The sequence below is a fragment of the Sinocyclocheilus rhinocerous genome, unplaced genomic scaffold, assembly GCF_001515625.1.
Source record: "Sinocyclocheilus rhinocerous isolate Xijiao unplaced genomic scaffold, SAMN03320098_v1.1 scaffold2709, whole genome shotgun sequence".
NCBI classification, from domain to species: domain Eukaryota; kingdom Metazoa; phylum Chordata; class Actinopteri; order Cypriniformes; family Cyprinidae; genus Sinocyclocheilus; species Sinocyclocheilus rhinocerous.
The window spans coordinates 24,729-39,093 of NW_015658744.1; the positions used below are offsets into that span (position 1 = coordinate 24,729).

Below are 14,365 nucleotides of genomic sequence, written 5' to 3' on the forward strand. Positions count from 1 at the left end.
CACTGTAAATATTTGTAAGTCTACACAGAATGTGTTTGTCCTTGAAGCCATTCTTTGAGTCTTGAATTATTTACAGGGCGTCATTTCAGTTTTGAAAGATCTCTGAGAAGCTCATGCACAGCCTTGAGGGATGAGCGCTGTTCACAAAGAGCAAACGCTTTCTCCAGCAACAAATATTCTCCTGCTGTCATAAATAGCATTCAGCACCTGCATAGCATCACAGGAGATGCCACAACAAGGGCCGATTTGTGCAGTTCTGTCACAGTTATGCCCAACCGTTCATGCCTTAGTGTTTGTAATACTCCACAATGACTCAAACTGCTAAAGGGTCAAACATGTGGAATCTCCAATGGCCTCTAACTTAGACCCCCAAACGCTGAAGATACTCCAGACTCTTCATCAGCATTGGTGTTACAGTCAGTCGTGACCATCCAGAGAAGTGTATATCCATGCAAGAGAGAGAATCAAAGATTTTGATGCAATAGCTGATGAGGAAAGTCATGATACAGAAAGTATATCAAAATATTGGCTGACGTTTTTCACTTTTCAGTGTAATGTATTTCCTCTCATGAACAAAAATATCTCAATCCAATGTGGACATCATTTCCTTTTTCTTAATACAACACAAGTTCATATATTTGCATTTTACTTCAGTATATTGTCATGGTGTAATGCAGGTTTTCATTTGATTTATTTTTATCTATGTTGCGGAATACAACAAAGTTTTTTAAAGTGCTGCTAATGATTTGTTTTATTTTCATTGAATGTACTGTAAATCATTGCTTTAATTTGTACATGAACAATTGCAGAATGGAAAACAATGATTCTGATGAAATAATGAAACAAATTACAGTAGCTTTTCTGGACACACGATGACTGCTAAATGCAGACCCATAGATGAGGCTTATTAGGGAAACCTCCCCCCCCAAGCATGAACATCTTAAATGATTCAGTGGACTCGCTATAAGCTATTGTTACATGTCAGTTGTTTTCTGTGAGTTTCCCTTGACCTAGTTTTCCTTCGTTGTCTTGATTATGTCATTCTGTTCACCTGTGTATCGTTAATCATCTCCTTTGCTCCTTTGTTTTGCCTGTGTATTTATGCCCTCAGTTTCAGTCTGGTCTTTGTTCTGGATTGATTTGAGTTCATGTGTTTGTAGTTCTCCTGGTGATTCTCCAGTCCATTGTGTTTTAGTTGGAATAACAGACTATTTCAGTTTACTGTGTGCTTCTCTACAGCCACATACTGTTACAGCTATGGGTCTGTTTTTATATTGTTTATATTTTATATCATATCTTATATTTGACTGAAATTCAATGACGTCAAGACTGTAATGTGATGTAAGGTTATGTAAGCAGGTCACTGTGACGTATAGCATCACCATTTCCAGGAGACCAGCCGGCTGGATTAGATGGGCCTCAACAATGAGAACGGTCTGTTATGCATTTATTCTGACACCTTCTGATCTGCTAATGTTCACCACAAATCTGTTTTTATAACAGTAAAAAATATTTTCATGTAATTTTAATATTAAAATTATTATCATAAAATCGCCTAATATGTTCTCTTTAATTTATATGCATACATATGCCTTATTTTTCAATGAAAAACCACGATTGTCCCGTATTTTCCTTTTGGGAAGTTGGCAACCCAAATAGTAGGCTAACCATGTTTTTTTTATTTTTTTATTGTAGTTAAACCATGGTTAATTTTCGTAAGGGTGATTAAAAATATGGACCCCGCTTTATTGGTATTTATACAGGTTTATCCTGATCTTCTTACAGGCACTGTATTAATCAGCACAAAATCCTACCGAATAAACAGTCATTCTTACATGTAAAATCGTAACGTCTGTTTATCTGAGGAATATTAAGTCTAAGAATATTAACTTCATCTGCGACAAGGTGCGCGAGCGTCGCTACGGGAAGCAGGACGCGTCGTTTTCAACTCTCGCCGATCGGTTAAAGCCGATGGAACCCAGAATCGAGTCTGGAGCTCCAGACAGAAACATAAACAAAAGTAAAGAGGCGCGTAGGCCACCGGAGCTAAGAATCGGCTGATAGTGAGACGCAGAAGCATAATATCTCCATCAGCAGGGATAAAACAACAATTAACATAGATATTTCATGGATGACGTAGTGTCTCAGTTTAGTGTTACTCTTTACAAGAAATTAATTAAACCAATCGCGGTCTACCTATGACTGCATTTTCATTCAAATTCACTTTTTCATGTCATTGCCTTGACAAACTCATCACGGAGTTTTAGATTTAGCGTCGCTACGGGAAGCAGGACGCGTCGTTTTCAACTCTCGCCGATCGGTTAAAGCCGATGGAACACAGAATCGAGTCTGGAGCTCCGGACAGAAACGTAAACAAACGTAACGAGGCGCGTAGGCCACCGGAGCTAAGAATCGGCTGATAGTGAGACGCAGAAGCATAATATCTCCATCAGCAGGGATAAAACAACAATTAACATAGATATTTCATGGATGACGTAGTGTCTCAGTTTAGTGTTACTCTTTACAAGAAATTAATTAAACCAATCGCGGTCTACCTATGACTGCATTTTCATTCAAATTCACTTTTTCATGTCATTGCCTTGACAAACTCATCACGGAGTTTTAGATTTAGCAATGCCATTAAAAACATCGCGACAGGATTTGTTAGTTATTAATGTTGAAGTCATTTCGTGCCTTTCCGAATAAGGTATTGATATACTGCGACTCTTTTAGATAAAATCAGCCTCACGAATACTCTTCTAGCCTTAAGAATGCAGTTTCCCTTCAATGTTTTAACAGAGATGTGCTCGTGAGAATGAGAGAGGACAGCAGACCTGTACGTGTCTTTCATCATTAATGAGTTTCATTCGCGTTTTCATTAGATGGCAGCAAAGCACCAGAGAAACATCAGAAGCTCTGCAGCATCCGAACACAAGCGCTGCTGCTGCTGCTGTCATTACCGAGCCGAGCCGAACCGAACCGAACAGAGCCGAGGCAGAACACACTCACACAAACACACGGCCAGAGCTGCATTCATCGGAACCAGACGAAATGAGCTGCTTTTGGATACACTCGATCCTCATCCCGGGATTCTTCGTACTCTTCGGATTTGAAGGTAAGACATCTGATGGTCTTTTGTCATGATCTGTATTTCTGCATGCGCTCGTGAGGTGTGTGTTCATGGCGGTATAAACAGAGGACGTGCCACAGATAACTTCAGTCCGCCTCACTGTGATGTTTCAGAGCAGATCGCTCTCGATTCATGAATACTGATCGCCTGATGTTCATATCACATTTCCCCGAACGCGTCTTAGATTATTGGCTTTGTTTCTACTTTCTTCTGTCTCCGGATTGTGCTGGAGTTTGTTCAGTGAGTGTGATTCAGACGTGAATTAGCTGATTATTTCGTGCATTGATCTGAATGTAGAAGCACGATCAGAAACAGCGCATCTAGTGTGGAGATGATGATGATGATGAGCGAACGGGATTTTCTCTGATTGTTGTCGGAGGCCAGTGCTTCACAGACTGATGCAGAGCTACACCTGCATGTGTCCTTGCAGGACCTTTGAACCTCCAGCTCCAGTACACCGAAGCTTTCAAACAGGTCCTGCTGTCAGTATGTGGTTCAGAGCAGCTTTCATTGATGTTGAGATGGTGTCTGCACACAAGAGGCCCTAGAACTGACACAAGGAAAAGGTGTAGTTTGTAGCTTATGTGTATTATGGAGCCAGAGCAATAACTTCTTTCCATCTAATGTTATTGAGGAGGCTGCTTATGTCCATTAGTGCTATTGATTTGCTCTCAGGATAAAGAGGGCGCTCATTAGGATGCACAGTAACTCTGGAGCCCACAGACACTCAATTATCTCTCATTTAAATCACAGCAAGGCTTTACAATGCCATTACGATAATTTTTTTTTCTTCCATGAAGTTACCATTACGGACATGAACACAAGCGGTAAAAGCAGCTGAAGCTAACAATGTTTCTTTGATTATGAAGAATGAAGTGATCACTAGTTAGATGGTGTTGTATGACGTGTGTCGAATGGTGCATGTCACGATTCTCACATTCTGCTTCTGCGTCCGCTCTTGTTGTTGTCTGATAGTATTACGATAGTATCCATGCGATTGCATGCCGATGTAACGAAGGTGCTGGCCTTGTATGCTTCTCAATTTATGAGCTAACTGTAGTGAAATGGGAAGAGTGACAAATTAAACCAAAGCTTTGTCTGTCTCTACCTGTGTGTGTTGGATGAGCTGCCAATAGGGGTCTCTGTTGGATCAGGTCAATATTCACTCATTATTTACACAGACTGTAGGCTTCTCCAGGAGATGATCCTTTAGCAGCCACAGGGAAGTACATGTGTTCATGAGTTATGTGGAAGAATATTCTTGCCACTAAGGTATGTGATCTCATTGTGATGCATGATAGAAAATCATGCACCGGTTCTATACCTAAATGTTAATAATGTATCGCTCGGGTTGTTTAAACGGATACACAAAATGCATTTGTTTAACTGTAATACTTGTACCGTGTGTTGGAGAAGTAGTAGCTCTCTTTAGTTATTTGCTACCCACTGAGTGTGTAGATAAAAGGGACGCCGTGTGAAACGTACCCATCAAAACCACATTCTGGCTGATTCTACTCTTTCGGTACTCGACAGTACATCACTGCATCGTTGGCAATCCTTCTCAGAAGAAAATGAAAAAAGAAAAGGTTTCATATTGTAATGTTGATGTGGCAGTATCTTACTAATCTCCACAATTCTTTGTTTTTGTAGAACTCTTATCAGACATCATAGCAAAGCACTCACAATATTTACGCTAATGTTCACTCACGGACTGATTTGGTCCTGTGACTCCATTTGCATGCTGTTTGGAGATATAGAGCTGTAGTCATTATCCATTCTGGTCAGGCAGCGTTTGTGTTTGATGGGTGCTGAAGAGAACAGGGAAGAGAATGAATTCTGCTTCGGGAGCGACTGATTCTATTTGGCCCTCCGTTTATTGACATCTGCAAGGTGCTTCAGCGACCACAGAGGTTAGAAAGCCCACTCAAACCAGGATCACTAGTTATATGCAGTCAGAAGCGATGTTGTGGTCAATCCCCGCGAATGCTACTGTTTTACTAGTATTCATTGGTAATGTCCACACTGAACTGTGAGTTTATTTAAGGATAAGAAATGAAGCAGTTGGGTAGAATCCCTCGCTTGCCTCAGGTCTGGTGTGATGTAGACGGGCCTGCTGATGCTCACCTCACGAATCATGTGTTGACACGCACATTTATCAGCTCTCTGATTAAAACAGATGAATGAGATTAAATCAAAGATTAAATGGATTATGTTAGTTGACAGAAGGAGAGATCACTTGATCTTTTTAACACAAAAGTGATTAGAATAAATGGTAGTTCAATTTCAAACTCTGAATAAATAACGTCCAGTGCTGTCTGTGGAGCTTGAGTATGTTTTCTGTGTACACATTTTTCTTTTTTGTTTTCTTTACAACTTTCTTTTATTATTTTATTATGTACTACAGAGAACAGTGACTTCAAGATGTAATGGCAGACATGAACAGACAGCAGTGTGGTTTGAAATGAATCTCTGACAGCTGATGCTCATTCATTGATGCTCCTGTGTTCGTCAGTTAACACCAATAAATCATTTTAATTGTAACTATTGTAAACCGGATACTAGAGTTTGGTGTTCAGATGACTTTGGACCAGACTTTGAGAGCTGAGCTGGGAAAGACACTCTGTAGGTTATGCTACCCACTGAGTGTGTAGATAAAAGGGACGCCGTGTGAAACATGTACCCATCAAAACCACATTCTGGCTGATTCTACTCTTTCGGTACTCGACAGTACATCACTGCATCGTTGGCAATCCTTCTCAGAAGAAAATGAAAAAAGAAAAGGTTTCATATTGTAATGTTGATGTGGCAGTATCTTACTAATCTCCACAATTCTTTGTTTTTGTAGAACTCTTATCAGAAATCATAGCAAAGCACTCACAATATTTACGCTAATGTTCACTCACGGACTGATTTGGTCCTGTGACTCCATTTGCATGCTGTTTGGAGATATAGAGCTGTAGTCATTATCCATTCTGGTCAGGCAGCGTTTGCGTTTGATGGGTGCTGAAGAGAACAGGGAAGAGAATGAATTCTGCTTCGGGAGCGACTGATTCTATTTGGCCCTCCGTTTATTGACATCTGCAAGGTGCTTCAGCGACCACAGAGGTTAGAAAGCCCACTCAAACCAGGATCGTTAGTCATATACAGAAGGAAGCAATGCTGCGGTCAGTCCCCAGGAACGCTGCTGTTTTACTAGTATTCATTGGTAATGTCCACACTGAACTGTGAGTTTATTTAAGGATAAGAAATGAAGCAGTTGGGTAGAATCCCTCGCTTGCCTCAGGTCTGGTGTGATGTAGACGGGCCTGCTGATGCTCACCTCACGAATCATGTGTTGACACGCACATTTATCAGCTCTCTGATTAAAACAGATGAATGAGATTAAATCAAAGATTAAATGGATTATGTTAGTTGACAGAAGGAGAGATCACTTGATCTTTTTAACACAAAAGTGATTAGAATAAATGGTAGTTCAATTTCAAACTCTGAATAAATAACGTCCAGTGCTGTCTGTGGAGCTTGAGTATGTTTTCTGTGTACACATTTTTCTTTTTTTTTTCTTTACAACTTTCTTTTATTATTTTATTATGTACTACAGAGAACAGTGACTTCAAGATGTAATGGCAGACATGAACAGACAGCAGTGTGGTTTGAAATGAATCTCTGACAGCTGATGCTCATTCATTGATGCTCCTGTGTTCGTCAGTTAACACCAATAAATCATTTTAATTGTAACTATTGTAAACCGGATACTAGAGTTTGGTGTTCAGATGACTTTGGACCAGACTTTGAGAGCTGAGCTGGGAAAGACACTCTGTAGGTTAGTCTAACTTGAGCAGGAACTTGTTAAGGCCGTCTCTGGGGATCGCTGGCCCAGGACAGCAGCAGGTCTCGGCACAGACATGAAGGTCACCGTGTGGTTGGCTGTGAAGAACAGAAAGCTCCTGACATTCAGATATCACACAGCATCAGAGGAAGAGCAGGCCCAGGGCGGCAGACGCAGTTGTCATGGCAACCTGTTACACAGCAGTGAGGCTCTTAAGCTCCAAATTATCCACATGTAAATGCAAACATTTGGGGGTCAAATGATGTGGTCTTCACACCTATCGCAAGTCTTGGAAAAACAAAACTAACTGCTTTACTGTCAAGTCACCTTTATTTCTCTAGCGCTTTATACAATACTGATTGTGTCAAAGCAGCTTTACAGTGTCAAACAGGAATACAGTTTGTCAATATTGCAAGAAAACAATAACAAAAGAGTTATTTTTCAGCTGAAGTCAGTTCATTGATTCAGTGACCTCATCATCCAGTTCAGCTCTCTTCCAATAGTTCCAATAGTTTCTTAATTATTACTTTAATATCAGGGTATGAAGGTCTGGCCTCAGTTGTTTGAACAGTCAGGCAAGACACACACACACACTCACACACACACACACACTCACACACACACACTCACACTCACTCACACACACTGTACCTGAAAAAGTTATTTTATTAAATTGTATTTGTTCTATTTTTAATAACAAAAAGAGCTATGTTGTAGTATACATTGTTATTGTGAAAAAATGCCTTATATCGTGAAATAGGGCTGTCAACAGTATAAGATTCATGATAACGCTATAATTATTATATATAATTTAGGAAATTAATAAAAACGTAAAAAATGCTACCAGGCAAGTTCATCTTAGTTTGTTTTGTGTATTTGTGGTTAAATTAAGGATGTCTGTAATACGTGGAGATCTATGTCTGTTAAGATTCTCATCTCAATGGCAGCTGCTTGGCTGGAGCTCCTTATCTCTGAACATCTGAGCCAATCAGCTGAGCTGTAGACGTCATGTGACTGTTATTCCCGTCACCTGTCAGGGCTACAGAATAACATTTGGGGGGGGGTGTATTAAACAAAGACATTTTAATCATAAAATTACTATTGTAAGCTATTAGTAAGTGGTAAGTAATAAGTGTAAGTTATTAGTAGTATTATTAAGTGCAGTTATTAATAAAATTACACATTTATACACATTTGACAGTAAAGCACCAAGTTTAAATTGGGAAGCACACAATTTATTAACAACAGTAACATGTGCAAAATCTAAGTTTTATATGGAACTTTTTTTTGTACTCTTATTAAATGTACCATTATTCTTCTATAGTATTATACAGATCTGAACGACAACTTTAGTGATTATAAAAGGAGCGCTCTTTACTTGCTTTATGTGATTCTCGAAAGTCAAAGTGCTTGAATTTCTCTCTCAAAAGGTTGTACAAACCCTGAAATGAATAATGTAATAACATTTGACTATTTCTGCACAACACCGTGGTTATAGTTAGCATTAATACTTCTGGTTTTCTGCGTCAGCGCTGTTTGATCTGTTTATAACAGATTTCTGAGCAGAATTCGAAGGCTTCTCTCTGGATCTCGCAGCGCTGTACAGTAACTGTGTCGCCAGAGTAAAGCTGTTCTGAGCTCGGACCAGTGCGAGCGCTCACAGAATGTAGTCGCGCCGGCAGAACAATAGTGTCAGTCTGGAGCCCTGCATGTACACAGCTGTAAGAGCCTGACAGTGATTTAGATGGTGAGCGCAGACAGCTGACGGTATCGCTGACGAGAGATCAGCTGTGTTCGATGCTAAGGGTCCATCTGCTGTGACAGGAGACATCCATATGGTGGAGTTTCCAGATGCTCTTCACACCTGAGCATGAAGATTAAGCGTGAGGTTCTGATGTCGCGTGGCTCATGCTGCTGACTGTGAACTTCAGTTATTCCAGCCGTATTCTTCTGGAAACACTGTTGACTGATTCAAATGAATCTGTCAATCAGCTTTTAGAAGGAGCTTTCATTATGGAAATGAATCATCCAAACGAACCGATTTGTGTTCATTCAAGTGTGCAGCGTTGAGAACACATTGAGTTTGTTGATTCTTATCTGAGCAGAATGAATGTATGAAGATCTTAAATGCTTTCAAGAGAACAAACTTATATATTACAGTCTTTCATTTCCCATTCTCACTCACTCACTCACTCACTCACTCACATGCACACACACACGCGTACTCACTCACTCACACACGCGTACTCACTCACTCACGCACACACACTCTCTCTCTCACACACGCACTCACACACACACTCTCACACACACACACTCTTATCTATTCCAGAGATTGTATAGAACATGCAATTATTGCACACTGTGAGATGCCTTTACTAACAAACAAAATAAGTGTGTGTTTGTGAGAGTGTGTAAGTGCGTGTGTGTGTGTGAGAGAGTGTGTGTGTGTGTGATTATTCCTGAAACACAGTAATGTCGGTGCTGCAGGTGTTTTTTGTCTCTGCAGACAGAAGCCCAGAATAAAATGCCTGTCCTCTTTCTCTGTCACTCTCATACGGACATAAACCGGTAAATGTAGAATTAAAAGTCTGAAGGAAAATCAATAAATAGATTCACTTATTAGCACTTTTGGCAAAGAAAACGGCTTTGGCAAAACTGTTGGAAAGTAGGTGTAAATATTCATGAAGTGAACCTTCGAGGATGAATATTCATGACTGGGCTGTTTGGCTGATTTTGATTATTGATTTAGATGAGACGTCTCAATATGAATTAAATTCTTATAGTGCAGGAATTAATGCAGTAGATACAAACACAACCCAGAGGTGTGTGTGTGAGTCTGTGTGTGTGTGTGTGTGAGAGAGAGAGTTTGTATGTGTGTTTGTGAGTGAGTGTCTTTGGGTGTGTATCTGTCGGACAACAATGGCTGATCTGTGTGGATGTGAAGGATGATGGCACTGCTGAGGACATTTGTGTGGTGTTTCTCACTAAGTGTATCATTGCTTTTGTCATGGAAAGTGATACTCAGTCAGTTGACATAAATGAGGTGAATTTGGTGTTTTTTTACCTTGGTATAACTCCATGTCCTCCATATCTCCTCACCTGAGTCTCGGCAGGGTTTGTGTACCAATTTAAATCTAATTTGCGTGATCTGATGTGAGCATTAGTGAATAATTGATGTGATGTCGAGCTACTGAAGCACATCGACAAACCAAAGCACTTGTGTGGTCATAGCAGGAGGACTTGGGCTCTGAATGTGATTTAATTTGGACTGGAGAGATTGTTATGAGCTTGTAGCCCACTCAGTATGATTATGCAGAAATGTTTTTTTATTGAAAAAAAAACATGAATGTTAATATGAGTGATTCTGAATGCAATGTAATTACAATTTTGAATGTACCTATATATTCAGTGGTTCTAAAACTCTGACCAAGTAGATTTGATAAATGTCATGAGCAGTGTTGGGAGTAACGCATTACAAAAATAATATTACAGTAGTATATTACTTTTTGCTGTAACGCAGTAATATAACGCATTACTAATCAAATTTGGGTAATATTATTACTCGTTACAATCTCAGTAACGCAAGTTACAACAACATATTTTAACTCTAAGTTAAGTGGTGAATTTACCAACACCGCAAAACAGCACCAGAGAAAATAGTTCGTCTATCTTCTGTTGCTGGAGTTAAATGGTTGAGATGACTGCAGAGACGGATTCTACATTTGTGAGGTTCTCCACAACATGGAGAGATAGCAGGAGTAAAACCTGGAAACACTGGACTGGTGCCACTAACACGGAGCTGTCGGAGAGAGAGAGCCGCGGGGCGGAGAAGAGGAAAGGGCGGCGGACGAGCGCAGACAAGGAACACAAATCAAGTTTAACTAAAAATAACAAAATCTGTTTTTATTAAATCATAGTCTATATATAAAATGAATGAATAGGCTATGCAAAATATTTGACTTAAATAGCCTAATTAAACAAAACGAAAGGAAAAGACTGAGAGATATGCTGCTGAGTTTGGTTCAGGCTATTTGTGTGGCGCGGCGCTCTACGAAAGCCCACGGAAAGGAAACCGAGATGACAGAAATAAAGTAAACGCATTGCAGTTTCGAATGATCTGTATGACCAAAAATAACATGTTTCCGCTGTTGGATCGCGCCGGCGCCTCACGCACACACACAGCATTGCAAACCTTTCAGCCGTTCATTATCAGAATAAAATACAGTCAACCAAACATATAGATACACTGGTTAATTTAAATAGTGCGTACTGCGTAGTTACAATCCGTGCCGTTCAGCCTGAGCTCGGGCCAAACACACATTTGCTCGTTCTTTTTAAGCGCGTTAAGTAAGCCTGGTTTACATAATAAATAATAGTTCAAATACTTCGCAAACATGGACACATTTAATTGGATTAATGCTGAATGAGAGAAGTACGCCGTTTGCTTTCAGTTTCGCATTGAATTAGCCTAATTTTGGCTTGTTTAGCAACTTATATTTTTCATTCTTTTCTTCTGAAACCGTTCAAAATAGCCTATAGGCTAGGTATTGTGTTTATTGTTTGTACATTATAACATTTCGCTTTATTTACCGGTGTTATTTATGAATGTAATAATGCGGTTTGTGCTTATCTGTGTTTAACCTAAACTACAACATTAATGTAGACCTACATACCGGTATCTAAATATGATTTCATATATTTTATGCTATATAGACCTACCACATTACCCTCCACTGGGTGTAGAATGAGCAGCAGTGGACTACATTTTGGCATTTTATTGCTAATACTTATGTGGATAATCTTGTAAAAGTAACTCAAAAGTAGTGTAACGCATTACAATTCAGAGACAGTAATATTGTAATGTAACTAATTACTTTCAAAAGACAGTAACTAGTAATATATATATAATGTATTACATTTTGGAAGTAACTTGCCCAACACTGGTCATGAGCCACTGGGAGGGAGTTTGTGTTCGTGAGTCAAACCTGTAGAAGCGAGATCAGAGACGACAAGAGAGACTTCATCTGGAGTGTATTGTGTGTGTGTCTCACACACTGCTGTTTGAATGAGACATAATAAGTGCTCATAATCATAATCTTGTTGCAAAATCTAAACTGTTATCGCACAGATCTAATCTGCTAAATGGCATTATAAGGCAGTAAGATATAAATATTAACATCATCATGATTTTCTGTAAAGCTGCTTTGAAACAATGTATATTGTGAAAAGCGCTATACAAATGAGTTTGAGTTGACTATATTTGAAAGCTGCAAGGGTTATTACATGAACATAAGAAATTATGCCTTCAATCAGGTACCAGGTTCATGTCCCTCCTTCACTCAGACCTCGACTAAATGATTGATTACTTGATTAGGCCTGCTTAATTACTGTTGACAAAACCTATTCTGTCAATTTAACACTTTTTTAACAGGCAATTCCACATGCTGTCCATTATAAACCCGGCTCAAAAGAGGTGTCATTTTAAGCATTGTTGTGTATATCGTGTATATGCTTCTCTCTCTGATATTTGCCTGAATTATTACTGTTAAAGAAAGAATAACATAGCATATATGTGACCCTGGAGCACAAAAGCAGTGTTAAGTCGCTGGGGTATATTTGCAGCAATAGCCAACAATACATTGTATGGGTCAAAATTATACATTTTTCTTTTATGCCAAAAATCATTAGGATATTAAGTAAAGATTATGTTCCATGAAGATATTTTGTAAATTTCCTACCGTAAATATATCAAAACTTAAATTTTGATTAGTAATATGCATTGCTAAGAACTTCATTTGAACAACTTTAAAGATGATTTTCTCAATATTTAGATTTTTTTGCACCCTCAGATTCCAGATTTTCAAATATTGTCCTATCCTAACAAACCATACATCAATGGAAAGCTTATTTATTCAGATGAATCTCGAGAAATGGACCCTTATGACTGGTTTTGTGGTCCTGGGTCACATATGTGAGCTAGGATTAGCTCTTAAGGTCAAAGTGTTGATGAATTGTCATTGTTAGTTACTGAAAATGCTAATGTTGACTGTGTATCAAGAGGAATTGTTGGTATCTGTGTGAGTGTTGCTGAGCTTGATCTGTGTTATCAGAAGGACTGTCCGAGTTAGCTCTTAAGGTCAAAGTGTTGATGAATTGTCATTGTTAGTTACTGAAAATGCTAATGTTGACTGTATCAAGAGGAATTGTTGGGATCTGTGTGAGTGTTGCTGAGCTTGATCTGTGTTATCAGAAGGACTGTCCGAGAGCGGCTGCAGTCAGAGGTTCTCCATGTGATCCCTGAGGACCTGCCTCCTGCCGCTGCCAGAATCTAATTCAAGGCTTGATCCGTGAACCAGTGCCAACTTGTCCTTCCTTCACAACATAGTCACTCTCCAAAACCCTCACCCTCTCCGCTGGTGGAACGAGACGTCTGATCTGCTGATCATCATGACTCAAAATCCCTTAAAAACTCAAATTCCTCTTCTTTGCATTTAATCTCTGCTCTAGCTTGTTTCGTAATCTACCTTTCAAATAAACCTAAACCCTTGTTTGGCTTTGTAACAAATTGCTTATGCTCCTCTATTGTAAGACGGTTTGGATAAAATTGTCTGCTAAAGAAATGAATGTAAATGTCAACCTGCCCAACACCTCTCTTATTTTCCTTTTGGTTGCTTCTCAGAGAAGTGACGTATAAGTCTTCAGGTGTATCGAGCGGTGCGTTTCTTTCAGTTAAGCTGTCATCTCTTTAAACGTCTATTGGCAAGTTTTCATAGTTTCTCTTAAGCAAGTTGTTGCACATGGCTCATGAGTTTAAGAAGAAGCCCGGTGCCGTAAATAATAGTGAGCGGCTGACTCCTGAGAGGCAGCAAAAATTGGTGTAATATCAGGTAAACCAGGTAATGTAAAGACCAGTGAAAGACTAGCTATGTATTTTGTCTTTTGTCCTACAGGATTCTAAGAATTCTGCTATTCCTGCAGGCCGTTTCAAACCGATAAACCTCCATCCATTCAGGTCAGATATCTAACTGGACATCACTAGTTGAACACTGTCATGCTGCATACCTGTTGTGATGTTACTAGCGTGAGCAATGCTGTAGACGGCTGCTGTTCTCTTTTATTATTGTGGTGCTCCTGCTCTTTCAGTTCAGATGGCTGCTCACAGCTCTGTTTGGCCATGGGGCCGCTGCTAAATAGAATTGCATTGTCTTTTAGGCAGCTCTTGAGAGCAAGTTATCAAACCAGCGCGGTTGCTGTGAGACGAGAAGCTCCATTGAAATGAAGGCTTGTGTACAGTCCCTGTTTGTGAGTGCTTCGTGTACCTCGGGTCACTCGAGGAGCTGCTGGAGTGAGTGTGGAGAGAACGGCAGCTTTAGACAGTCCCCACAGGCTAAAGAAGGGTCTGTATC

General features: G+C 39.6%; 1 long non-coding RNA gene across 1 annotated transcript; it reads left to right on the forward strand.

Annotated features, from left to right (window-relative positions):
* Positions 1 to 1,140: 1,140 nt before the first annotated feature.
* LOC107722879 (uncharacterized) lies at positions 1,141 to 13,498 on the forward strand. Its single transcript, XR_001637856.1, has 4 exons — positions 1,141 to 1,261; positions 1,360 to 1,434; positions 2,883 to 3,115; positions 13,210 to 13,498. It is a non-coding gene; the product is annotated as an uncharacterized LOC107722879 (long non-coding RNA).
* Positions 13,499 to 14,365: the final 867 nt, after the last annotated feature.